The following is a 26,428-nucleotide window of genomic DNA, read 5'->3' on the forward strand; positions in this document are numbered from 1 at the left end:
GCACATCCGTATGCTCGCAGCTGCCGCCCGCTCGGCCGCCGTGACCTGCCACGCCCCCAGGAACCGGAACCGTTAAGCGCCCTAGCGCGCTACGTGACCGCCGTAGCCCGCCATGTTCTCCCGATATCCTTCAATGCACTTTTTGTTTACAAATAAAAAACAGCTCTTTTACTAAGTAAAGTACTAGATTCATATGTTACATTTTTTTATTGGGTTTTAACTTGATAGTCTGCAGATGATAAGAAGATCTTTTCAACTCTGGAAATGTGTTGATCTAATCTATTAAGATTTGAGTTAAATATTTTACTCTCACATGCCATGATACAGATAGTAACTGATCTAATATATGTTTAAAAGCATCCTGATGAGTAATGTCAGAAGTATCCTCTGAATAATTATTGTGTAAATATTCAGAAATAGCAGATAATACTTTGCTTTGGTTTGTAGTCTGACGTGTTAAAGAGAAAACAATTAAGGCATGATCTGAAATAGTTATGGGTTCTATTTTAGGACTGGAAATTGCATGGCATAAATTTCTGTAGGAGAGTAAGTAGTCAATAAAAAATGTAGAATGAGCATTTTAGTAGAAAGTAAAATCCTTATCCGTTAGATGAGTGAGTCTCCAATGATCAATTAACTTAGTATTAGCAAGGATTGTTTCATATATGGCATACGAGCACGGAGGATGACATTTAACTGTTGAAATTCTTTGTAAAAGTGGATCATCTATCATGTTACAGTCACCTCCTTAAATAAGAGGTACATTTCCCATAGTTAACATTTCTGAAGAAATGGATTTACAAAAACTATGGTCATCTTGTTTAGGAGTATAAACATTACAAAAATGAATATGGCATTTGCCAATTTGGGTTTCAGTAGACACATATCAACCATCAGAATCAGTTTTATCATTTAAAATGGTAACTGGTAGCCTAAGATAGAAAAAATATGGCAACCCCATGTTTACGCTCCTGTGCAAGTGATTAAACTAAAGTGCAGATCCATGATTTTGTCATTTACACCAGAACAGTATCATCAATGTGAGTTTCTTGTATGAATTATTTTTACACTTTACATTTATGTAAATATTCTAGCATTTTCGTCCTCTTTATTAATGACAGAGACCATTAACATTTAGAGGGGCAATTTTCAAAGAATACCTATTTGCCATAAAAAATAATTATGAAAGGATAGGAAACGTAATAGAAGATTGGAACTATTTATGCTGAGTGTAATGATAAAGTAGCCCATAGAAATGAAAAACAAAACAAACAAGAGAGACATGGCAATTTTAATCCTAAGGGAAGGAAAAAAGAAAACACAAAATGAAACATTGAAACAATGAAGGTACAATCCAAATTGGAGAGAGGGTGCCATGTACCTGCTAAAGAAAAGAAGATTAATGCAAAAGCAAAATGGCTGAAACTTGAAGTATGAGAATCCATCACAAATGGAGCTTAAAGATCAAAGTAGGCACTCAATCTGTAGGTGAAGCAAATGACCTAGATATATCATGTATCCATATCCTTCTGACTGGTGGATCAAACAGTCATTTTTTATAACCTGTTTCACAAATCCAAAGGCATAGATCAGAAAAATGCTTATGTGATATAACAGTTTTCGTAGCAAAGTCTTAATGTATATCTGTTTTACTGTCTTCCACCATTAAGGCCCGGATAACCTTACTAATCATTGTAAGGTGATGATGGCGAACCACTTTACATATGACTAGTGGCAATTTAAATTGGTCAAGTTTACGGTGTGAGGGAATACAATGATCTATTTCAAACTTCCCTGAATGTTTTATTGTCAATAGGGATGGTAATTATTTTTCCAAATATGTTCTGCAATCCTGATCCTCAATATTCTCAGGTAAAGTATGCAAGTTATATTGGTGATTTTTATTTTTCAAATTGTTAGAAATGGGATATTTGGTTGGCAGTCAGGGTGTCCCCTCTCTAAGCAAAGACCCTCACTCTAGTCAGGGTAAAGGAGAATCACACTCAGTTAACACCCACTCACACCGTTGGTAGCCTGGCACAAGGAGGCAGGCTTAACTCAGAGACAATGTGTTAAGTATTTGTACCAACACACTCAGAACACTGTACAAAATGACACAACACAGTTTTATAAAAATAGTAAGTATTTTATCTAAATAAACAAGATCAAGTACGATAAAAAATCCACAATACACCATTAAATGGTATTTGGTATTGAGGCATCGTGATGGAGTCGTTTCCTATAATGTGATGCCACTGGCATCGTTTAAGGAGTCGTACGACCCCCAGGTACAGTAACTTTGTAAACCAAGTAGGAAACAGGGCAGTGCACGGAATCAGGGAGTGAGGCATCGCTAGATCCGATGCGGTATCGGTTCCTGTGCTATGGGGCAGAGGCGTCGGGTCATTACTGCAGAGCGGTGGAGGTGAGGAGGTGCAGGTTGCGAGGTGTCAGTCATGAGATTCCGGCAGATACGAAGTCTGGCAAAGTCACGATGCTACGGGGTGACCTCACAGGATCACAATGATATCACAGGGCCACAGGTGCTGCGATGGCGTCTGGTGTCACAGACGTCAGACTTATGACACTCCGATCTCTGCAAATTTGTGCGGGGTCAGCAGTTGCGGCAACGCAAAACCTGCAGAGTCACTAGGGTCGTTGCGCTTCTAAGAAGTCCACAGCTTCAGGACAGGCGGAGTCACAGTTTCCATGGCATCGTTAGACAGGTTTTCTCTAGAAATTCACTTCCAGGGGCCCAGGAACTAGATTGGCACCCTTTGGTAAACTAGAGTCCACAGCAGCAACACTCAGAACTGGGTGGTGAAGCCTTTGCTATCTCTGAAGCTACAAAACAGGAGACCCGCTCTACTCCAAGCCCTAGGATATACCTCTCAAGCAGGAATGCACAACAAAGTCCAGTCTTTGTCTTTTTTCACAGGCAGAATCAGCAACTGCAGTATAGCCCAACAAAGCACAGTCACAAGCAGGGATAGCACTTCTCCTCAGATCTTCAGCGCTTCTCCTTGGCAGAGGTTCCTCTTGTTTCCAGAAGCGTTCTAATTTTCAGGGGTTTTGGGTCCAATACGTACACCCCTTTCAGCCTTTGAAGTAGGCAAACTTCAAAGGGAAGTCTCTGTTGTTCGCAAGATCCTGCCTTGCCCAGGCCAGGCCTCAGACACACCAAAGGGTTAGAGACTGCATTGTGAGAGGGAAGGCACAGCCCATTCAGGTGTAAATGACCACTCTTCCCTCCGCTCTAGAATAGATAGCTCAGAAGGCTATGAATGCTACACCCCAGCTCCCTTTGTCTCACTGTCTAGAGGGGATTCACAAACAGCCCAACTGTCAATCTGACCCAGACAGGGAATCCACAATCAGGCAGAGTCACAATATGGTTTAAGCAAGAAAATGCCTACTTTCTAAAAGTGACATTTTCAAACTAACAATCTAAAACTTCATTATAAGATGTAGTTCAGAGACCCCAAACGTCATTTTTCTATCTATTCTCAAAGGGAATCTGCACTTTAAAGTTATTTAAAGGCAGCCCCCAAGTTAACCTTTGAGAGAGATAGACCGTGTAACAGTGAAGACTGAATTTAGCAGTATTTCACTGTTAGGACATGTAACACACAACAGTACATGTCCCACCTTTAACATACACTGCACCCTGCCCATGGGGCTACCTAGGGCCTACTATAGAGGTGTCTTACATGTATGAAAAGAAAAGGTTTAGGCCTGGCAAGTGGGTACACTTGCCAAGTTAAATTGGCAGTTTAAAACTGCACACACAGACACAGCAGTGGCAGGTCTGAGCCATGTTCAGAGGGCTACTCATGTAGGTGGCACAACCAGTGCTGCAGGCCCACTAGTAGCATTTGATTTATAGGCCCTGGGTACCTTTAGTGCACTTTACTAGGGACTTACTATTAAATCAAATATGCCAATCATGGATAAGCCAATTACACATACATTTTACATAGGAGCATTTGCTCCTTAGTACTGGTTCGCAGAGGTAAAGTGCCCAGAGCATCAAAAACAGCAAAAACAGAGTCCAGCATACATCCACAACCTGGGAAGCAGAGACAAAAAAGCTAGGGGAGGCCACACCAAGGATGCCAAGTCTAACACAAATCTAACAGCATATTTTTTATGAATGCAATGTGTATAACTTGAGATTTCAAATCAGCCATTGCAGCTGCATTATCACGTATTTTAATCCCATTAGCATGGACTTTATTGAAAGACATGCTAAGTCTCTTTGAATGTGTTTAATATCAGAGCAAATAAAGTCATTGTTACTACAATTTGCTTGAACTTCTTCCAGAAATTTTGTAATTGACTCCTCCTGTGAATCAATTAATTTAGACTGAGCAGCTGTTGGTAAAATAGCTTGCTTTCGTTTGTGAGAATTAAGAAATATGACTTTCTTGTCTGAATTGGTATTTGAACAATGGCAACATTAGATATGAAATGCAGCACTAGTACTTACTATTAGAACAATAGGCAACTGAAATAGGCCTTAATGGAGAAAAAAGGTCTTAAATTATCTGATGTGTAATAAAATATACAGCATGGCTTTAAGAACTGCAAGGTGTATAAAAGGCAGCCTCCTTATAAGAGCCAAATAAAGTTACAAAGCTTGCCTCCTCTCTTCAGGCTATCCCTCCTCCACTACAATTACCTGACAGGATTTACAGCCCAAAGAAAACTCTCTACTTAGTCTGCCATCTTAGTTGCACACACTGATGCAACTTCCCTGAGTGCTCTTCTAGGTTTCCGAAGACTGTGAACATGTGCGCCAATTCCAACATTTATTAGATTGATGACAATATGTCTATCATCACCTTTCATGCAACATCTATGAGCATTGCCAGGTTGCACATTCCTCATCAATCAACAAAGCTAACTCTTAGTACATCTGAATGACCAGTCAGTAAACAGCCTTATTTAGCTCCTGGCGTGTGCCCCACTGTCTTGCTAGGGGGGCAGATGTCATGAAATCAGACACCATTCATCATAATTAGAGATTCCTGCCTACCTGAAGAGGATTTAATTGCTGTGATGATAGCTGCCAACACAGTGGATCCTTTCAGACCAGTGATATTTGCAGAGTGGGCATCAGGCCTAAAGCGCCACAAGCATGCAAACATTTTTAGTTTTCAAGTAGCAACATCCCAAAGCAGGAATTTGTTTATTGAAAAAAATATGAATGGCTTTGATATGCAAGGAGCTTTTTCTGTGCACATTGGGGCCATGAATCAATTTTTCTGGTCCATGGTCACCTTGTGTCACATGACATAAACAGCAAAGAAAAATAAATGATGGTCATTCAGTTTTAAATAGGGCAGGATGAACATAACTGTGAGCCAGGGTTCCTGTGGTGTTTGTACTACTGAGTCAAAGGTTACCGTCAGGAAAGCCAGAGAGGGCTCTTCTGGCATTATCTAGAGGTTTTCCAAATTCTACATGAAGTAGGAATACTGCAGTAATGATGAGGCTATTTCATGTTTTAATCAACCCTAACTAAGCCTTCAAGTCTCTTCTTCTCTGAGATGGTTAAGGTGATTCTCTTGGAGCGTAGCTCATTTGGCTACCTTTAAAAAGTTCTCGGAAAGATTCGGTGGTGGCTGCTATTGTCTTGCCCATCCTCTATAGAGTTGTCTCCAGCTGACCATCCCCAATTGGTTGTACTTTCATCAATCTCTGAGGGAGGAGGCAAGCTCTATCCATGCCCTTGGAGAGCACTTCTTCATCACAGTAAGAGAGCAGCAAAGCAGCAGGGCAACAGCAAGGCAGCAGACCTTCACAGAAAGCAGGCAGGTGAGTCTTTTGGGCAGCCAGGCAGTTCTTCTTGGCAGGATGCAGGTTCTGGCTCAAGTTTCTTTTCCAGGAAGTGTCTGAGTTGGTAGGGGCAGAGGCCTTGTTGGAATACCAAAATGTGCCTTTGAAGAGGGGGAGACTTCAAAGAGTGGCTTAGAAGTGCACAAGGTCCCCTTTCAGTTCAATCCTGTCTGCCAGGGTCCCAGTAGGGGGTGTGGAAGTCCTTTGTGTGAGGGCAGGCTACTAGCCTTCGACATGCAAGTCTCAGGCCCTCCACCTTCCCAGCCCAGGAAGACCCAATCAAAATGCAAATATATGCAAGTGAGGCTGACTATCCTGTGTTTGGGGTGTGCCTGAGTGAATGCACAAGGGAGCTGTCAACTAAACCTAGCCACACGTGAATTGTAAGGCACAGAAAGATTTAAGTGCAGAGAAATGCTCACTTTCTAAAAGTGGCATTTCTCAAATAGTAATATATAAATCCAACTTCACCAGTGATCAGGATTTTGTATCACCATTCTGGCCATACTAAATATGACCTTCCTAATCCTTTCAGATCACCACTACCACTCAAACAATGTATGAGGGCAGCCCCAATGTTGGCCTATGAAGGGAGCAGTCCTCACAGCAGTGTAAAAACGAATTTAGGAGTTTAACACTACCAGGACATGTAAACTACACAGGTACATGTCCTGCCGTTTGCTTGCACAGCACCCTGCCCTATGGGTTACCTAGGGCATACCTTAGGGGTGTCTTATATGTAGAAAAAGGGGTGTTTTAAGCTTGGCAAGTACTTTTAAATGCCAAGTCGAATTGGCAGTGAAACTGCACACACAGGCCTTGCAGTGGCAGGCCTGAGACAAGAAAAGGGGCTACTAAAGTGGGTGGCACAATCAGTGCTGCAGGTCCACTAGTTGCATTTAATCTACAGGCCCTGGGCACATATAGTGCACTCTACTAGGGACTTATAAATAAATGAAATAGTCCAATTGGGAATGATCCAATGTTACCATGTTTAAAGGGAGAGAATATATGAACTTTAGCACTATTTAGAAGTGGTAAAGTGTGAAGAGTCTTACAACCAGCAAAACCAGTATCTAAAAAGTGGAGGGAGGCAGGCAAAAAGTTATGGGTGACCACCCTAAGGCTGTCAGGTATAACTGGGTCTATTTGCTTCAGGTGCCTTTTTGAACATGGGATACTGCGAGTACAATTTTCAAGTCCAGTGTTCACCTCTGTCACTGTCCAGGGGGCATATTAAAGTGTTCTAAATTTGCTCCCGGTTGTTAATCTCTGTCACGCACCCTATCTCCAATCCCGATGTCAGATTCCTTAGCTCTTCTCCTCCTGTTTGGCTTATCATATTTCTTTGTCTCTTGGAGTGCCTGTATCTTGGTCAAGTGTAAGAAGTTCCTATCTGGATGTCACAGTGATGGTGAAACAAAGGGCGCAGCCAAACACAATCAATGCCAGAATGCATTAAGTTGGGCATTGAGGTGCATTTTTGTAGGCACATGAAAACTTGTTTATTATTCAGCCAGTGTTCTCGACCTGTGATAGGCTAATGTGCCAAACTTTGCCGAGTGTCCACAAGAAGTGCTCTCCCTCCCAATTCATGTCTGCCAGTGATGGGTGATTTTATGATGTTGAATCTGTGGTGCTTGTAGGTACTTATTGGGATGGAAAAGTCCTCTGCATGGTAAGGGATGTGTTCCTCTGACCTGAGTGCCAACTTTACTCTTTTCGGGATCCCTGATGCTTATTTATTTCCATAGGTGAACGCAGATCATGTGTTTGTGCCATGACATAGATCTGTCTCACAGATTGTGGTCTTGTTGAATCAGGATGGTCACCCAAAGAGTTACCTTCATAGTGGTGGAAGGGTACCACCTTCACCAAAAGTTAAGCAGTATGAAAGTGGTGGTGGCAGCACACTGTGTAGTGATCAGTGGTAGTCAACAGGACCTTTTTACCCTGTGTCACTGGAGTAAGGACCAGAGGCTCACTCAACTTTTCAATAGTTCTGCTGCTATGAGCGGCTCATCCTTGGCCTACATCAAGTATATTTGAAGTGCTGCATAGTGCAGGAGAAGTAGCTCTGCTTTAGTAGTATATGTGCATGCCTGTGAAGGGTGCAGTGCAAGGATGGAGTAATACTGTGCGGTGCATGTGTTGTTAGTACATGTACTTTGTGTATGAATGCAGGTAGGGGTACATTACATGACAGGTGTAGTGCTGTCAGTGAATGTGTGGATAAAGAATGTGTTGAATGTGTGTGTGCTTATGTGGAGTACAATATGAATGATGAAGTGTTGTGCAGCACACAGATAGTGAGTGTGTGTGCTGACAGTGTATGTGTTTGTAAAGAGCACAACCTGGTTAAAAATATAGAACTGTGCTGAACAGTGGATGCAGACTGAGGGACTCATTTTGACCCTGGTGGTCCTAGGACCGCCAGGGCCACGGCGGTGGTCCGACCACCACATCACGGTCAGACTGCCGACACTGCCAGGTTGCCACCAGCCGACAGCCTGGCAGGGTCAGTGGTCTCAATCCGCCAGGGAGCGCTGCAAGCAGCACTACATTGGGTATTACACGTCCCATTTCCGCCAGCCTTTACATGCCGGTAAGAGCGCTATGCAAAGGCTGTCAGAAAAGGGGCGTCGGAGCCTCATAGTGGCCACTGCACTGCCGATGCATGGGCAGTGCAGGGGCCCCCATGGACAGCCCTGTCACACTTTTCACTGCCGGAATTACGGGCAGTGAAAAGCGTGACAGATGCTGTTGCACCCAACGCACCACAATATTGCCCTCACCTCGATTATGAGCCAATGTCAGTGTTGTGGTGTGTGTCCTGCTGGGCTGGCTGGCGGAAATACTGTTTCCACCCGCCAGCCCAGCAGGAGACATATAATGGGCTCAGCAGGCAGAGAACCAGAGTGGCGGTTTTCGGTCCCAAAGTGTTTGGCGGAAGGCCTCTGCCACACGACAAACACATAGGCCTTCATTACGACACTGGCAGTAAGTGATAAAGTGGCAGTAATACTGCCAACAGGCTGGCAGGAGCTACAGCCAAATTATGACCATGGTGGTGACAACTGCCATAGACAGCCAATGTACTGCACCAACCGCCAGGACGGAAACAACACTGACCACGGCGGTAGCCACCAACAGCCAGACGGGAGACCTCCCACCATATTATGACACTGCAAACGACCACCTTTTCCAGGGCGGTACCAACGCCATTAAAAGCCTTGCAGAAACATATCATTGAAGAGCATTTAAGAACAATTAATAAATATAGAATTGCCAATGAAACAGATATGTACACACGTACACAATGGGACACTGCCCAGTCCAATGGTCAAAGGGCCCACCTGGCCACAGGCCACAGTCTAAGGCCCAACTCGAATCCTGACTTCATCTGGATAGAACTCTGCCATCAATTTGCAAGTGGGCAGGCACCTCAGGGGAGGGGGAGGGTGGGCACCTCAGCCAGATTCAGGAACAAGCCCACTAGTTCTGGATGGGGCAACATGCTAATTGCTGTGTCTGGGGGAGTGCAAGGCCACAGTCCCTCAGGTGGGTGACTTGCCCACTGCTTCTGGATGGGGAAACATTCCCATGGCTTTGTCCTGGGAAGTGCAAGGCCACAGTCTCTCAGGTGGGTGACTTGCCCACTGGTTCTAGAGGAGGACCCTCGTACAGCAGCCCATGGGGGGTGACCTACACGGCATCTGCTGGTGGTGATGGCTGCAGTGTGGTGGTGGATGGAGGTGCCTCCTGGGTAGCCTCTGCAGTTGGTGATGGCTGGAGTGTGGTGGTGGATGGAGGTGCCTCCTGTGCAGCCTGTGCAGGTGGCGATGGCTGCACTTCCTCAGCTGGCGGTGAGGGCCCAGTCACTGCTGGTGGTGGTGGGGGTGTCACCCTGACAGCCTCTGCTGGAGAAGAGGGCTTTGTCTCCTCCATTACATGGTGCGTAGATTCCTTACCCTTCCTGGTAGGGGTAGATGGCTTCTTCCCCTTCTTGGATGGAGGTGCAGGCTCCTTCCCCTTCTTGCTTGGAGGTGTGGTATCCTTACCACCATGAGTAGGTGGTGCCACCACTGTCCCCGTAGACTGTTTGGCTGAGGTGCTGGTCTGGGTCTTTGGTACCCTGCTCATACGGGCAGGACGGGGGGGAGGGGAGTGGAGGTGGAGGGAGTGGTTGTAAGAGGTGTATGTCTGCTGAATTTGGGTGCAGGTGCATGGACTGTATGCTGATGCGAGTTGGAAGGCTGTAGGGTGAGTGAGTGCTTGCATTTGTGTCCTTTAGGAGAGTGAGGACAGACAGGGTGGGAGAGGACAGAGGGGACACGTGCATGGCTGTTGTGGAGGTGTCTGCTAGTGGGGTGTGTGTGCTGCTTGGTGTGGTGATGCTGGTGATGGATGTTGATGTAGTACATGCAGGAGTGAGTGTGGACATGACTGGGAGGGAGGTGGAGGAGGGGGGAGACAGTGGAGGCAGTGGATGTTGTCGTGTTTGCAACTGTTTGGTGTTTGCGTGAGTGCTTGGGTGATGAAGTGTGGTGCTTGTGTTCGCCTGTGCCACTCTTGGGTGTTTTCTTGTGTGCATACTCATCTGTATGTGTGCCTGGAATGGGTTGGGGTTGAGGAGACTGGGACTGGGAAATGGTAGGTGGAGGGGGGATGATAGAAACACGGACAATGTTTGCCACCAGAGAGGAGGCCAGAGCCTCAATCGATCTCTGTTTGGCCGCCAATCCACCTTGAATGCCCTCCAGGAATGCATTGCATTGCTGCATCTGGGATGCCAGCCCCTGGATGGCATTCACAATGGTTGATTGCCCTACAGAGATGGATCTCAGGATGTCAATAGCCTCCTCACTCAGGAGAGCAGAGCTGACTGGGGAAGGGCCTGCGGTGCCTGGGGCAAAGGAGATGTCCACCCTCCTGGGTGAGCGGGCATGGGCAACTCGCTGAGGGTTCTTGGGAGGGCGGTGCTGATACGGAGGGTGGCGGCTGTACCTGCAGCTGGGATGTTCACAGAGGTGTTCACCACCACCAGGGAGCTTCCATTGGAGGAGATATCTGAGTCTGTATTGTCACCTCCAGTCTCCGCCGTGGTGCGCTCCTCACCCTCCATCCCACTGGTTCCCTCGGCATCGGTGGACACTGCCTCATGGGTCCTGTCTGTAGCCGGTGCACCTGCTCCTCCACCAGATGATGCTAATGCACACAAGGACAGGATGACAAAACAAGAAAGGGGGGAATGGAGACAAAGGATACACTGGGTCAATGACTACACCAACACCACAGTTGGCATAGGCATCACTGTCACACACAGGGGACAGGCTTAAGCAGTATGCATTGCACTATCATAGTAGTTGCTAAGGCAAAATGAGGGCCACACACCGCCAACTGCAGCACTCCTGGGACCCACAATTCCCTGCCTGAAATGGACTGCTATCAAGCGAGGCTACCTGTATTTGCCATACACCCACTACCCTTGAGATGATGCACGCTGCAATGTCTGGCCTGGCCTTAGGGGCACCCACTAACACACATCCACAACCCGGATACCACCCCAACTGCCAAAATATGTAATGATACCCATTGTACTCACCCCCTTGTGGCTGCTGTGATTCCCTCAAGCGCCCATCCAGCCCAGGGTAAGCCGCCGCCAGTATGTGGGCTATCAGGGGGTCAGGGTCCGACGGGCACCCCTTCCTCGTTGGGAGGCCATCCCAAGCTGAGCCTCCGTGGTCTTCCGTCTCAGGTACTCTCACCGTTTACGACAGTGGGTGCTCCGCCTGCCATAGTTCCAGGATCTGCACGTCCTGGGTGATGGCACGCCATATTCCATTCTTTTGATGGGCACTGACCTACAGAGGTAATACAGACAGGATAACACCATTAAACAAACAGTCTAGCCTGTCACACAAATGGCCCATCATTCCCATTTCCATCACCATTGGCAGACACATTGCCCAGCGCACACCATGTACACCGTCACAAGACATTCCCCTACCCCCTTACACAATGCTTGCACACATATCTCCATGCATCCTTCCCACATGCATCATGCCCTTAGTGTACTCACCTGTTGTCTGGAGGCCCATACAGCAATCCGTACTGCAGTAGGACCCCATCCACCAGTCCCTCCAACTCCTCCGAGGTGAATACAGGGGCCCTTTCTGTGGTCACACTGGCCATGGTAGGTTCCAGACACAGGTCACAGCAGCACAGACAATGAAGGTGTTCTCCGTTGAAGGTCAGGAAACAAGTGAGGAATCAGAAAGAAAATAGCAGTCACGTACACGGCGGTGTACACCGTCACCCTCGGCCCAGATCCCCATTGGCCACTGTAATCCATAGAGCCCCATATTATCCAATGAGGAATTGCATGGTAGTGCAAGACCGTCTTCCGCCAAGACGCCCAATGTCGGTGGAATTACCTCACTTCCACCCGTCCCTACATACAGGACAGGCGGTCATCATTTCAGGGGCGGGGAAACAGTGATATCAACAATAACTGCATCACAGATTAGTTTGGCATATACCTCACTATTAACACTGTCCCATTACATAAGTACACCATGTAGACTGCAGTTGTGGTTCCATTGTTCCACTTGTGACAGCCTACTCACTCTTGTCTCCCTTAGGTACCTACCGCTGCGGATGAATAGGAGATGGAGACATACCCCCATGTACAGACCCCTGGTGGACTTAGCTATACTGGAGGACAGGCACGTTATCCTCACCTATAGAATGGACAGGGCCACAATCACAGAGCTGTGTGCCCGCTTGGAGCCAGACCACATCTCATCCATCGGTCATCCAACTGGGATCTCCCTTGTGTGCAAATGCTATCAGTGCTCCATTTCTTGGCAACTGGTTCCTTCCAAGTGACAGGGGGCTTGGCAGCAGGAATTTCACAGCCAACATTCCAAATCATGCTGGCAAGAGTGTTGTCTGCCCTCGTAAAACACATGTGCAGCTACATTTCTTTCCCCCAGGTGGAAGAATTGACCACTGTGAAGGCCAGATTCTATGCAATGGGGCATATCCCCAATATTATTTTAACATATTGCGTATGTCCCCCCGGCCAGAATGAACAGGTGTTCAGGAATAGTAAGAGTTTCCACTTACTCAATGTGCAGATGGTGTTCCTGGCGGACCAGTACATCTCCCATGTCAATGCTAAGTATCCTGGGTCGGTGCATGATGCCTGTGTTCTGAGCATCCCAAATGTGATGGCCCAACTACAGAGGCACAGGGTGTGGCTAATAGGTGAGCCGTGGTCCCCACTCACTGTATGTTAGTGTATGCCTTCTGGTGTTAACTCCATAGGACGGTGTAAGGCTAAAAATGCTCCCTCAGTACTTGCAGGTGACTCGGGATCCCCAAACCCTTTGTGGCTGCTGACCCCTGTGGGGAATGCCAAGTCAGGGTCTGAGAAACGTTATTATGAGGCAAATGGGTGAACCAGATGGAACACCGAGAGGATCTTCAGCCTCCTGAAGGCGAGGTTCAGGCGCATCCATCTGACAGGTGGATCCCTGTGCTACTCACCCAAAAAGGTCTGCCAGATAGTAGTGGCATGCTGCATGTTGCACAACCTGGCCCTCAGAAGCCATGAACTTTTTCTGCAAGAGGAGGAGACTGGAGATGCCCCTGTGGCAGCAGTAGACCCTGAGGACAGTGAGGATGACGAGGCTGAGGATGAGGATGAGGATGAGGACAACAAAACATCAGTTATCCGTCAGTACTTCCAATGACACACAGGTCAGACAGTGCAACTGTACATTTCTATGACTATTTATGTATTCTGTGTGGCTGTAGCAGGATCCCATTAACTTCCTTTTTATCCCAACTTACTTCCACCTATGGTTTGTCATTTTACAGATGTTGGTGATATAACAGTTGTGTACTGATGTGCTGACTACAGGCAGCTACAGGTAATTATTTCCATGCTCTCACAGTGTACAGTTCATTTGCAATGGATATGACTGTTTCCATAAATACACATTTTCAAAACATAAAATACTAGTAGTCAAGTTGTGTTCAAGGGTGTTTATTGTAGTTCTAAGAAATTGAGGGGAAAGTGCAATGGAATGGGGTGATGATGAAGGAAATTCCAGGGTATTGTTCTAGTCTGTTTGTAGCACAGGTGCAGTGTCCAAGGGGACCTTGGAAGGGGAGCAACAGCAGTTCAAAGTGGACAAGGTGAATGAGTGGGACGCAAGGGGGACAATCAGGAGAGTCTCATTTCCTGGTGAGGGTCTTGGCAAATGTCTCTGGCTTCTGTCTGGGTCGCAGGGAACATTTGCAGGGTGGTTCATCTTCTGCAGGGGGAGGGATGCTGGTGGCCTGTGGGTCCTGTGGCAGGGCCTCCTGCCCTCTAGCTGCAGTGGAAGTGGAGGGATACTCAATGGACTGGCTAGTGGTAGGGGCCCGCTGGTGTGCTGTTGCCTCCCTCATGATGTTGCCCATGTTTGCCAGCACCCCTGCTATGGAGATCAAGGTGGTGTTAATGGCCTGCAAGTCCTCCCTGATCCCCTGATACTGTCACTCCTGCAGCCGCCTGTTCTCCTGCACGTTGTCAAGGATCTGGCCCATCGTGTCCTCGGAATGTTGTAGGCTCCCAGGATCTTGGAGAGTGCCTCCTGGAGAGTTAGTTCCCTGGTCCTGTCCTCCCCCTGGCACCCAGCAATCTTCCCAGTGTCCCTGTTGGCCTGTGCCTTTGTCCCCTGAACGGTGTGCCCACTGCCACTGACCCCGGGTCCCTGATTGTCGTGGGGGGAGCTGTGGCCTGGGGTCCCTGTACAGGTGGGCACACTGGTGATTGACGTGTTCTGGAGACAGAGGTATGGGTACGCTAGGTGAGTGCTGTGGTCTTGGCTACTGAAGGGGGAGGCTCTGTGGTGGTCTGTGAGTGGGCTTGGGTGACTGGCTGTCCAGTGGTCCCTGATGGGCCAGGTAGGTCATCTAGATACCGAAGTCCAGAGTTACTGTCATCACTGGGGGCATCTTCTGTTGGGGAACTGGATAGACATGGTACCTCCTCTCTGCTGACATTGGCTAGGGTACTTGTGGGGATGTAAGTGATGTATTATGCTTCATATGTGTGACATATTGTACATTCGTGGCTTCCCCTCTATCTGTTGCCCTGACACCTTTTGCTTGTGCATTGTGATGTATTGTGGGATTGTTAGTTTCCCTATGCTGTGCATGCTTTGGTGATGGGTGTCCATGCAGGGCTGGGAGGGCTGTCCATTCATTGGTACAGCATGCAGGGCTTGGCATTGGGGTTAGTCCTATGTGTAGGTGCAGTATGTGGGATGGGGTGGAGTGATGGGAGTGAGGGTGAGGGTGTGAGATGGCATGCATGTATGGGGGTGATAAGTGGTAATTGTTGTCTTACTAGTATCCAGTCCTCCGGCTACTTCTGTGAGCCCCTAAGGATGCAGTATTGACAAGACCTGCTCCTCCCATGCTGTGAGCTGTGGGGGAGGAGGTGGGGTTCCACCATCAGTCCTCTGTATGGTGAGCTGGTGCCTTGCTGCTATGGAACGTACCTTCCCCAGTAAGTCGTTCCACCTCCTCCTGATGCCGTCCCTTGGTCTTGGGTGCTGTCCCACTGCGTTCACCCTGTCCACGATTCTCCAACATAGCTTCATCTTCCTTGCAATGGATATCTGCTCTACCTGTGCTCCAAACAGCTGTGGTTCTACCCTGACAATTTCCTCCACCATGACCCTTAACTCCTCATCTGTGAAACGGGGATGCCTTTGTGGAGACATGGGTGTTGTGTGGTGTGTGTTGGTGAGAGTGTGTTGAGTAATGTGGTGGGATGTGTGATGTGGGGTTTGTGAGGGATGTAAGAGTGTAAGTGGTGTGTGTCTAGTTGTCCCAGTGGTCTTTGTGTCAGTCTGGTGGCAATGATTTGTATCCATAAAGTGTTGTGACTAATGTGGGGGGTGTTTTATATTGGTGTGGGTGTGGTGTGTGTATGAGTGTCAGATGTGTATTTTTCATATTGGCCAATGTAGTGTTGTTTTGTATGAGGGTGTCCATTCTGAGTGCGGTTTCATGTACCGCCAATGGTTTACTGCCATTGAATGTCCGCTGTGGTGATTTTGGGTCATATTGTGATGGGCGTTGTTTTGCTGCCGTAACGGTATGGGTGTTGGAACAGCCACTTTAGCACTGACCTTTGGGCTGGTGGATTTGTGTATGTGGCTGTATTCTGTCAGATTGGTGTGTGTGTGTCATAATATGGCGAACGGATATTCGCAACCGCAGCGGTATGTTGACAGCCGTCAGCATGGCGGTAAGCGGCATTTACCACCAATGTCATGATGAGGGCCATCATGAGGCCCTGAGTGTGTGTGCAGGATGCTTGAGTACATGTATGAGTGCAATGCGTAAAGTTATTAGTGCTGAACAGAAAGTGTGGCATGAATATACACTGAGTGAATGTGCCAGCAATGGTATATTGTATGGAGGACCTTGGGTTCCATGTTGGGAAGCCCAGGCTTGCTTGGTAAAAACATGAGGAGGAGAGGAATCAACCAGACAGATTTGTGTATTTTTACATTCCTGTGGGCTGGGTGGGGGTGCACTTGAAGGAAAAGAAAGAGACTTAGGTGGTCATTACAACCCTGACGGACGGTGTTAAAGCGGCGGTAAGACCACCAACAGGCCGGCGGTTACAAAAATGGAATTACGACCGTGGTGGAAACCGGCAACAAAGATAGCCACTTTAACATTCCGACCGCCACGGCGGTACAAACAAACAGCGCAGCGGTCACTGCGAACAGACAGGTGGATGACAATGTACCGCCCACAGTATCACAACAGGCCAATCCACCACCTTTTCCGGGGCAGATTCACAGCGGACAAAAACACGGCGGAAACAGGGCTTCGAAGGGAAAACGCTCACCTCTACACACCCCTGTCCTCCCCCTGTCGCACAGCAGCCGTCCCAGTTCCCTGTGTTCCTGGGCCTCCCTCCCCTGGACCATGTGCCCATTAGCACTGCCCCCAGATCCCTGTTGTTGTTGGGGTGGTGGGTTAGCCTGGGTTCCCTGTAGTGGTGGAAACACTGCTGCTTGACGTGTCCTGGGGACAGAGGTATGGGCCCGCTGGGTGGGTGCTGTGTTGGTGTTTCCAGAGGGAGGAAGCTCTGTAGTGGCCGTGACTGTGGGAGGGGAACCGACTGTCCCGAGGTCCCCGATGGGCCGGGCTTGTCATCTAGATCCAGTTGGACAGAGGTGCTGTCATCACTGTGGGCCTTTTCTGTTGGTGGTGTGGACATGTGTGGACCCTCCTGTCCGGTGACGTTGGGTAGGGGTCCAGCTGGGGTATAAAAGGATGTTTATTACATCTGTGTGTGGCATGGTGTGCAATAGGTGGGTGACCGTGTACCCCAGTGCTTGCATTCTTGAGTGGGACCTTGTGTGATGGTGGTTTAGGGGGGTGTATGGGTATCTGTAGTGGCCATGCATTGGTGATGGGTGTCCATGCTTTGTTGTTGCATGCAGGGCTTGGGTTTGGGATGGGTGGTTTGTGATATTGGGACATTTGTGAGGATTAGGAGTGATGGGGGTGAGGGTGAGGGTGGGGATATGTGATGGCATGCAGCTAGGGTGGGGGATGTAATAGTAAAGCTTTGACTTACCAGAGTCCATTCCCCCATCTACTCCTGCGAGGTCCTCAGGATGCAGAATCGCCAAGACCTGCTCCTCCCATGTTGTTAGTTGTGGGGGAGGAGGTGGGTGTCCGCCGCCAGTGCTCTGAATCGCAAGGTGGTGTCTTCAGACCACGGAACACACCTTCCCCTATAGGTCGTTCCACCTCTTCCTGGTGTCATCCCGATTTCTTGGGTGCTGTCCCACTGCATTGACCCTGTCCACTATTCTTCGCCATCTTCCTAGCTATGGAGGTGTGCTGCACCTGTGCTCCGAATAGCTGTGTCTCTACCCGGATGATTTCCTCCACCCTGACCCTGAGCTCCTCCTCAGAGAACCTGGGGTGTCTTTGCCGTGCCATGGGATGGTGTGGGTGATGAGTGGGGTTGTGTGTGTGGTGATAAGTGTGCTGATATGTAGTGGTGTGTTGTGTGAGGTGCGTGGAAGTTCTGTGGGTGATGGTATTGTGTGCCTGTTGATGCTTGGTAGTAGTTTGTAGTGTCTCTTTCTGGCCTTCTCTCTGTGATTCTGGTCATAGGGGTTTGTGGGTGATGTGGGTGTGTGTTTTATATTATATTGGGTGTGTGGGAGTGGTGTGTGTATGTGTATCAGGTGTGTTTATTTCGATTCGTCCACTGTTGCTGTGTTTTGGAGATGTGTGTGTATTTTGAGCGCAGCGGTGTGTACCACCAATAAAATACTGCGGTTGAAAGACCGCTGCGTGGATTTGTGTGTCGTTAGAGTGTGGGCGTATTTCTGTTGGCGTGACGGTAGAGGATTTGTTATCGCCAGTTTATCACTGATTTTGGCGGATTCTGTGCAGTGGGTCATAATAGCTGTGGTGGAATTCTGCGGCCGTGGCGGTGTGTTGGCAGTCTTCTGCACGGCGGTAAGCGTTTTTACCGCAAATGTTGTAATGACCACCTTAATTTCAAAAGACTACTCTTTGATTCAATGATGGTTGACAAGGAAGGGGCTTGACCATGTCTCAGGAAGTGACATGGGACTGATAAGTAAATCATGAAGAGCAGGGCTGGGAGTCTGGAATTAATCTTTTGATGCAGATGTCTCTGAGGCTAACATGCAGATGTGCATTCTTGTCAATCCCATGAATTGTGTTGTGATCAATCAGCTTAAGAGTTGTGCCTGCTGTTGGAAACCTCTTTTATGAAGGAAGATGAAAAGCAGAAGTGCCCACTTCAAAAGAAGCAGAACCCCAACATAAAACTTCAAAGACCCAGACCCTAAATCACATTTGGTGTCTGGAAAAGGACTATAAGAAGTTGAGGTTGATTCCCCAAAAAGGGGCCATTTGCAAGCTGCCAGATGGGCTGTGTGAGAAGGGGAAGCTCTGCAGGACTGGGTGCCAAGACCTGCTGGGTGATGGGATATCACTGGGGGAAAACAAGACTACCTGCCCTTGACAAGGCCATGTCCACTCACCTGGATTCCAGGTTCTGATGGAGCAAAGAGAATAAAACCCTCACCCATAAACACTGTTCTCTCATATCTGATATGAACAGGGAACGAGCGAATAGCCACGGGGGAAAGGGATAGGGAACAGGGATTTGGGAAGGGAAGAGAAACAAAACACTGGTTCACGAAGGAACGTCACTGTTGTTCTAAGAAAATTGCCTCAGGCCTTGGTGCAGGAATTCTAAGACAAATCAAAAACAAAAGAACTACAAATATCACTGAGTCTTTCAGCAAAGTAATCAAAATTATTCTAATTCGATTGGGCAATCACAGAGTCTTTCAGAATAGTCACAAAAATTATTAGCGCTCAATTGCTCAAGTATTAAGCACGCTTTTGTAACTCAGAACAGAATTGTTATAAAATCAGACTTAGGAATTTATCTTTTGTTATTCATTTTCACACAATAGAATTGCTCCAAAACAATCAGAATAAATGTTTAAGTTCGCATAGATATTGAGCGATGCTTTCAGGAGTTCACAACACTTAACTTCAATGCTGCTTTTAAAAATACTTCTCAAGCTGTCTTGTATCACAGGTTTCTCAGCACCGACGAATGTCTTTCATAATGCACCAAAATATCACTAACCTCAAGAAGGCTGAAAACAAGTCAAGAATTACTCACAAACTGACTTCTCCTGGAATGTTTCGGTTATTAGAGGAAGACAGAATACTGCTAGTAAGTTCTCCAACCATTGCGTAAGTAATCCGCTCCAGAGAGGGAAGCTCTGATGAAGCCTCACACTGAAAAGATGACTCCAGCTGAACCCGGAACACCTGCAAGCGAGGGAAGACTCGAAGCCAAGCACAGGAAACACTGTGGCAGTTCTATTTATAGACAGGTGTGCTGGTGTGCTGGTGATGAGCCATCAAACACATGCTGAGGAGCAATGGCGCAATGGTGACATTGCGCCAGTTTGTAAATAGGGCGTAGAGTGAGGGACTATTTTGAACTGCCGTAGCATAAAGAAATTACGCTATGGTGGCACATGGGGCTTGTATATGAGCCACTAAGGTCCATATTTATACTTTTTTAGCACCACATTTGCACCGCTTTTTGACACAAAAGCGGCACTAACTTACAAAATACAATTGTATTTTGTACGTTTGTGCCGCTTTTGCATCAAAAAATGATGTATATGCGGCGCTAAAAATGTATAAATATGTGCCTAAGTGTACAAAAATGTCCCTGAGATGCTTTTGTTGTAATCAAAGTACCGCTTAGTTATGACAAAAGCAAGCTTCAGAGTATGCGCTGGTGCTTCGGCCTCTGTCAATAGCTAGGTGAAACCATCTTGAGAACTGAATGTAAAATGTTTGACTCCCATTTCTAAACAAATGAAAAAATAAAAAATGAAAATGTATTGACACAGTAGACAAAGTCCACTTGTCATAAGTGATAAAGTTCTCAAACATCATGTGATTCATTTGATGAAACCAGGGTAGAGTAGGAGGAACACACAAAAAGAAGATGAATGCATTAAATAATGCAAAACCAGCCACAAACTGGATTGAACACAGTATCTCCACCCATAGAGAATAAATCACCCAAAATAACTAGATGCCCATGATGGTGACATGTACATGTGCGATTAAGTTTCCAGCTACCACCTGGGTACAAGCAAATTGTTTAAGCTGCAGCTTCCCTGCTCTTTAGACTCTCTAATTGTGGTCTCTGTTGTGTTCCTACCATGTGTGCTAGTTTAGTAGGGGTGGTTTAGGTATTGCACGGGCCGTGCCGTGCAGGACCTCCCTCTGCGTTCAAGAGTGTTCTGTTCGCTCCTGAAGTAAGGAGCAAAGAAATAAAAGGTTTGGCGTTTGGCGCCAAGGGTTATAATACTGGAGTGCCGTTTGTGTGCGAGTCTTCTTTTCATGCGCACCGCGTACAGCTAACGCGCTGCACACAAGAAAGAGGCGACGAGGCAGGTGGGAGGGCTCTCGTGTTATTTGGACTCAACCGCAATGAGCCACGGACGCGTATGGTGTTAGCCTGTGTGGTGACGCCATGAGACAGTGTGTGGTGCTAGCGGCACCATTTTAACTAAGTCCGTGTGGGCCTCTTCGGCGCTGACGCGTGCCTGGTGACTGGGGCACGACGTGCAGGACGTGCCCGGTGTCACAGTGGTATAGAGGCCTCGGAGTTTGATTCATTCCGCCTTGGCCCGAGTGCGGCCTCTGGTGGGCGCGTGCCCTGCCCTACACCATTGTATAGAGAGAGGTGACTTGCTGTCCCGAGACCGGTCCTCACCACTTTCCACCGCTCTCGGTGAATTTCAGTTTGTCCATGTGGAGGGTGGAGTCAAGCAGCAAGACGGTGAGAAGGGAGAAATGTTAGATCACTGGGGCCAATAAGGAGTTCATCTGGCTACTGCAGGTGGATGCCTGTGAAGCTTACAGGAAAGGTGATTCGTGGGCATGGAGCAAGGCCTACAGACCGGCTGCCAAGTCATGGTGTTGTTTTTGTTTTTCGTTGAATACTGACTCACCTCACGAAGAATGCATTGCTGGTAGCCGCCTAGTGCCTAAGGTAGTGCTGCGTGGTCTGACGTGCCTGTTTCCAAAGAGCACTCCCAAATGGCATCATGGCTTCTTTTCCCGCACTGGAACCATTCCTGGTCGATGGTCCCCCATCAGCACATGCAGCAAAATGGAAAATGTGGATGGAGCATCTTGAAAACTACTTTGCGGCAATGGTGATAGACCCAGACAGGAAACGGCCTATGCTCCTACATCTGTGTGGGCCTGAAATCCACAAAATCAGTAAGTCAGTGGTCAAAGAGCTCCTTTCTCCTACCAGACTTTAAAACACGCAATTACCGTCTACTTTGAACCATTGGTCAATCCGTAGTATGAACGGTTTTTGCTCAGGCAAGCCAGGCAACTTCCAGAGGAATCGGTAGACGTGTTCTATGCCAGACTCAGGGATCTGGCTAGCACGTGTACCCTACCAGACCCCAGCGATGAAATACGTGCACAGTTTATTCAAGGGTGCTATTCTATCATACTGCGAGAACACATTCTGCAAGTCCTGGGTATGTCAATGGCGGACATCTTGACAATGGGACGGTCAAAAGAACTGTCTTGTGTGCGGGCGGCAAACATGGAGTCAGCACTGACAAAGTCAATAAAGGCTAAACCTGTAAATGCCATCACAGCGGGGGTAGTGGCAAGATGGAGAGATAAGGATAAATCTGCAAGTGGTGGTTGTACCTTGTATATGTGTGGGGGAACATCCCCGCATCAAGGAAAATGTCCAGCGACAGGGAAACACTGTACCAAATGCCAATGCCTTAACCACTTTGCCAAGGTTTGCCGCTCTACCCAGAAGCCAAAGTCAGTTGGGCCGAAGATGGCACATGCTGCACAGACAATACAACATCAAGAAGTGCCACAAGACATGGATGATGATGATGAGCCGGAAGGGACAGTATATGTAATCCACACCACTCAGTCATGCAACATGTCCAGCAAACGAATTCCAAAATGCAGAGTAAAGATCGCTGGACACCAGTGGCACTGATGCATAGGCGCATTCAATTTCACCTCCGCCCCAAAGTAGAAATTGAACTAGCCAAGCTGGAAGAGGCAGACATCATCGAGAGGGTCGAAGGGCCAACACCATGGGTCTCGCCCATTGTCGTCACGCGCAAGCCCAAGCAACCGGGCAAGGTGCGTAGTTGTGTGGACATGTGGCTACCCAATGTAGCCATTCGGAGAGAGTGTCATCTCACCTCTACGGTGGATGATATTGTGGCGGAAGTCAGTGGATTAAGGTGGTTTTCGAAGATGGACCTTCGCACCGGATACCACCAAATAATGCTGGCCCCAGAGTCCAGAGCAATAACAACTTTTTCCACCCATGTGGGCCTGAGACAGTACAAGCGCCTCAGCTTTGGCATTGCCAGTGTTGCAGAGGTGTTTCAGGACACGATATGAGGGGTGGTGGCCGGCCTTGAAGGGGTCATCAACGTGAGTGATGATATATTTTTACATGCTCCAACAGTTGAAGGGCACCTCAAAAGATTACGTGCCACTTTTCACAGCTTGCACCAAATTAACATTACATCAGGAGAAATGGGAATTTCTGAAACAAGAAATTGCATTCTTTGGATATCACTTCTCTGAGAAACGGGTTCGGCCTGATCTGGAAAAAGTGGAAGAGATTTGATCAGCACCCGGTCCGACATCTGTGACCGGTGTCCACAGTTTTTTGGGCATGGTTACATACTGCGGAAGATTTATTCCCAATCTAACATCCCTTACGGCTCCTTTGAGGGAGCTGACAAAGACCCACACACTGTGGGAATGGAACTCAGATTATGCTAATGCATTTCAGATGATCAAACAAGCATTATCAGCCAACACCACCCTGGTGTATTTTGACTGTTCTAGAGATACTGAAATATCAGTGGATGCCAGTCCCGTGGATCTTGGAGCAGTCTTATTCCAAAAAGGTGAGGATGGAGAATGGGCCCCAGTAGCGTACGCCAGCTGGGCTTTGACGGCAACGGAACAGCGCTATTCTCATATAGAAAAAGAGGCCATGGCTGTGCACCGGGGTTGTCGTCCTTTCCATCTGTACATATGTGGACATCCATTTGTTGTACATACGGACCACAAGCCACTTATACTGTTGTTTAATAAATCCGCCTCTCATACCCCCACCTAGGATAGAGAAGTGGATTCTCCAACTACAGGAATATCAGTTCTCAGTCGTGTACAGACCTGGCGCACAGAATCCTGCAGACTATCTGTTAAGACACTTCAGACACCTTACGTCCCAGGAAGAAAATGAGTCAGAGGACGTCAAAGAGTACATAAGGATGGTGGTAGAAAGGTCCAGTCCACTTCCTATATCCATCCAAGAAATTCAAGAAGCTACACAAGCGGATGAGGCTCTGCAGGTGACAATATCATATGTCCGGGACGGAAAGTGCCATCTTTTGAAACGAAACCTGTCTTGTAGAAAGGCGGAAGCAAGTGCACCACTGTCTTCATTGTACTGCGTTAGGCAAGAGCTTGCTGTATCGCCCGAGGAATGCCTTTTGCGTGGTCATCGGTTGGTCATACCAGAGACATTGCGACAAAGGACCATTGATCTGGCTCACGTGTCTCATCAAGGGGTTGTTAAAACTAAGGCGAGGTGGCAGAGCAAAGTATGGTTTACAGGTTGTAGGAGGCTGGCCTGGCTTGTAGTGGGTACCATGGAGTACGTACACTCTGTACCAGGTCCAGTAATCCCTTATTAGTGTAGAAGAGGTGTTTCTAGCAGCTTAGGCTGATAGAAGGTAGCTATAGCAGAGCAGCTTAGGCTGAACTAGGAGACATGCAAAGCTCCTACTGTACCTCTGGTGTCATATGCACAATATCATAAGAAAACACAATACACAGATATACTAAAAATAAAGGTACTTTATTTTTATGACAATATGCCAAAAGTATCTCAGTGAGTACCCTCAGTATGAGGATGACAAATATACACAAGATATATGTGCACAATACCAAAAATATGCAGTAATAGCAAAAGGAAGTAATGCAAGCAGTGTAAAGTTACAATAGATTGCAATAGGAGCACATAGGTATAGGGGCAACACAAACCATATACTCCAAAAGTAGAATGCGAACCACGAATGGACCCCAAACCTATGTGAGCTTGTAGAGGGTCACTGGGACTGTAAGAAAACAGTGAGGATTATAAAAATAGCCCACCCCAAGACCCTGTAAGGTAGGTGTAAAGTGCACCTACAACCCCCAGAGAGCACAGAAGTCGTGATAGGGGGATTCTCCAAGGAAAACCAACACCAGCAATGCAACAACAGTGGATTTCCAGACCTGAGTACCTGTAAGACAAGGGGGCCAACCCGGTGGAAGAAGCTTGGTGTTTTGCAGGAACAAAGAGGACTAGGAACTTGCCCTTTGGAGGATGGATGTCCCACGTCGTGAAAAAGCTTGGAGAGGTGTTCCCATGCAGAAGGACCGCAAACAAGCCTTGCTAGCTGCAAGGGTCGCGGTTAGGGGTTTTGGATGCTGCTGTGGCCCAGGAGGGACCAGGATGTCGCCACTTGGATGAGGAGACAGAGGGGGCACCCAGCAAGTCAGGGAGCTCTCACAGAAGCAGGCAGCACCCGCAGAAGTACCGGAACAGGCACTTAGAAGAGGAGTGAACCGGAGTCCATGCAAAGTCACAAAAGGGAGTCCCACAACGCCGGAGGACAACTCAGAAGGTTGTGCACTGCAGGTTAGAGTGTCAGGGACCGAGGCTTGGCTGTGCATGAAGGAAATCCTGGAAGAGTGCACAGGAGCCGGAGCAGCTGCAAATCACGAGATACCCAGCAATGCAGTCTAGCGTGGGGAGGCAAGGACTTACCTCCACCAAACTTGGACTGAAGAGTCACTGGACTGTGGGAGTCACTTGGACAGAGTTGCTGAGTTCCAGGGACCACCCTGGCCATGCTGAGAGGGGACCCAGAGGACCAGTGATGCAGTCTTTGGTTGCCTGCGGTTGCAGGGGGAAGATGCCGTCGACCCACTGGAGCTTTCTTCAGAGCTCCTGGTGCAAGAAGGAGGCAGGCTACCCCCAGAGCATGCACCACCAGGAAACAGGTGAGAAAGCCGGCAGGATGAAGCGATACAAGGTTGCAGTAGTCGTCTTTGCTACTTTGTTGTGGTTTTGCAGGCGTCCTGAGCAGTCAGCGGTCGATTCTTTGGCAGAAGGTGAAGAGGGAGATGCAGAGGAACTCTGGTGAGCTCTTGCATTCGGTATCTGAAGAATTCCCCAAAGCAGAGACCCTAAATAGCCAGAAAAGGAGGTTTGGCTACCTAGGAAGTAGGATAGGCTAGTAAGAAAGGTAAGAGCCTATCAGAAGTAGTCTCTGACATCAACTGCTGGCCCTGGCCACTCAGAGCAGTCCAGTGTGCCAGCACACCTCTGAATCCAAGATGGCAGAGGTCTGGGGCACGCTGGACGAGTTCTGGGCACCTCCCTTGGGAGGTGCAGGTCAGGGGAGTGGTCACTCCCCTTTCCTTTGTCCAGTTTCGCGCCAGAGCAGGGCTGGGGGATCCTTGAACCGGTGTAGACTGGCTTATGCAGAGATGGCACCATCTGTGCCCATCAAAGCATTTCCAGAGGCTGGGGGAGGCTACTCCTCCCCAGCCCTGACACCTTTTTCCAAAGGGAGAGGGTGTATTACCCTCTCTCTGAGGGAGTCCTTTGTTCTGCCTTCCTGGGCCAGGCCTGGCTGGACCCCAGGAGGGCAGAAACCTGTCTGAGGGGTTGGCAGCAGCAGCAGCTGCAGTGAAACCACGGGAAAGGCAGTTTGGCAGTACCCGGGTTCTGTGCTAGAGACTCGGGGGATCATGGAATTGTCTCCCCAATGCCAGAATGGCATTGGGGTGACAATTCCATGATCTTAGACATGTTTCATGGCCATGTTCGGAG

Source organism: Pleurodeles waltl, chromosome 4_1, assembly GCF_031143425.1.
Source record: "Pleurodeles waltl isolate 20211129_DDA chromosome 4_1, aPleWal1.hap1.20221129, whole genome shotgun sequence".
Lineage (NCBI taxonomy): Eukaryota > Metazoa > Chordata > Amphibia > Caudata > Salamandridae > Pleurodeles > Pleurodeles waltl.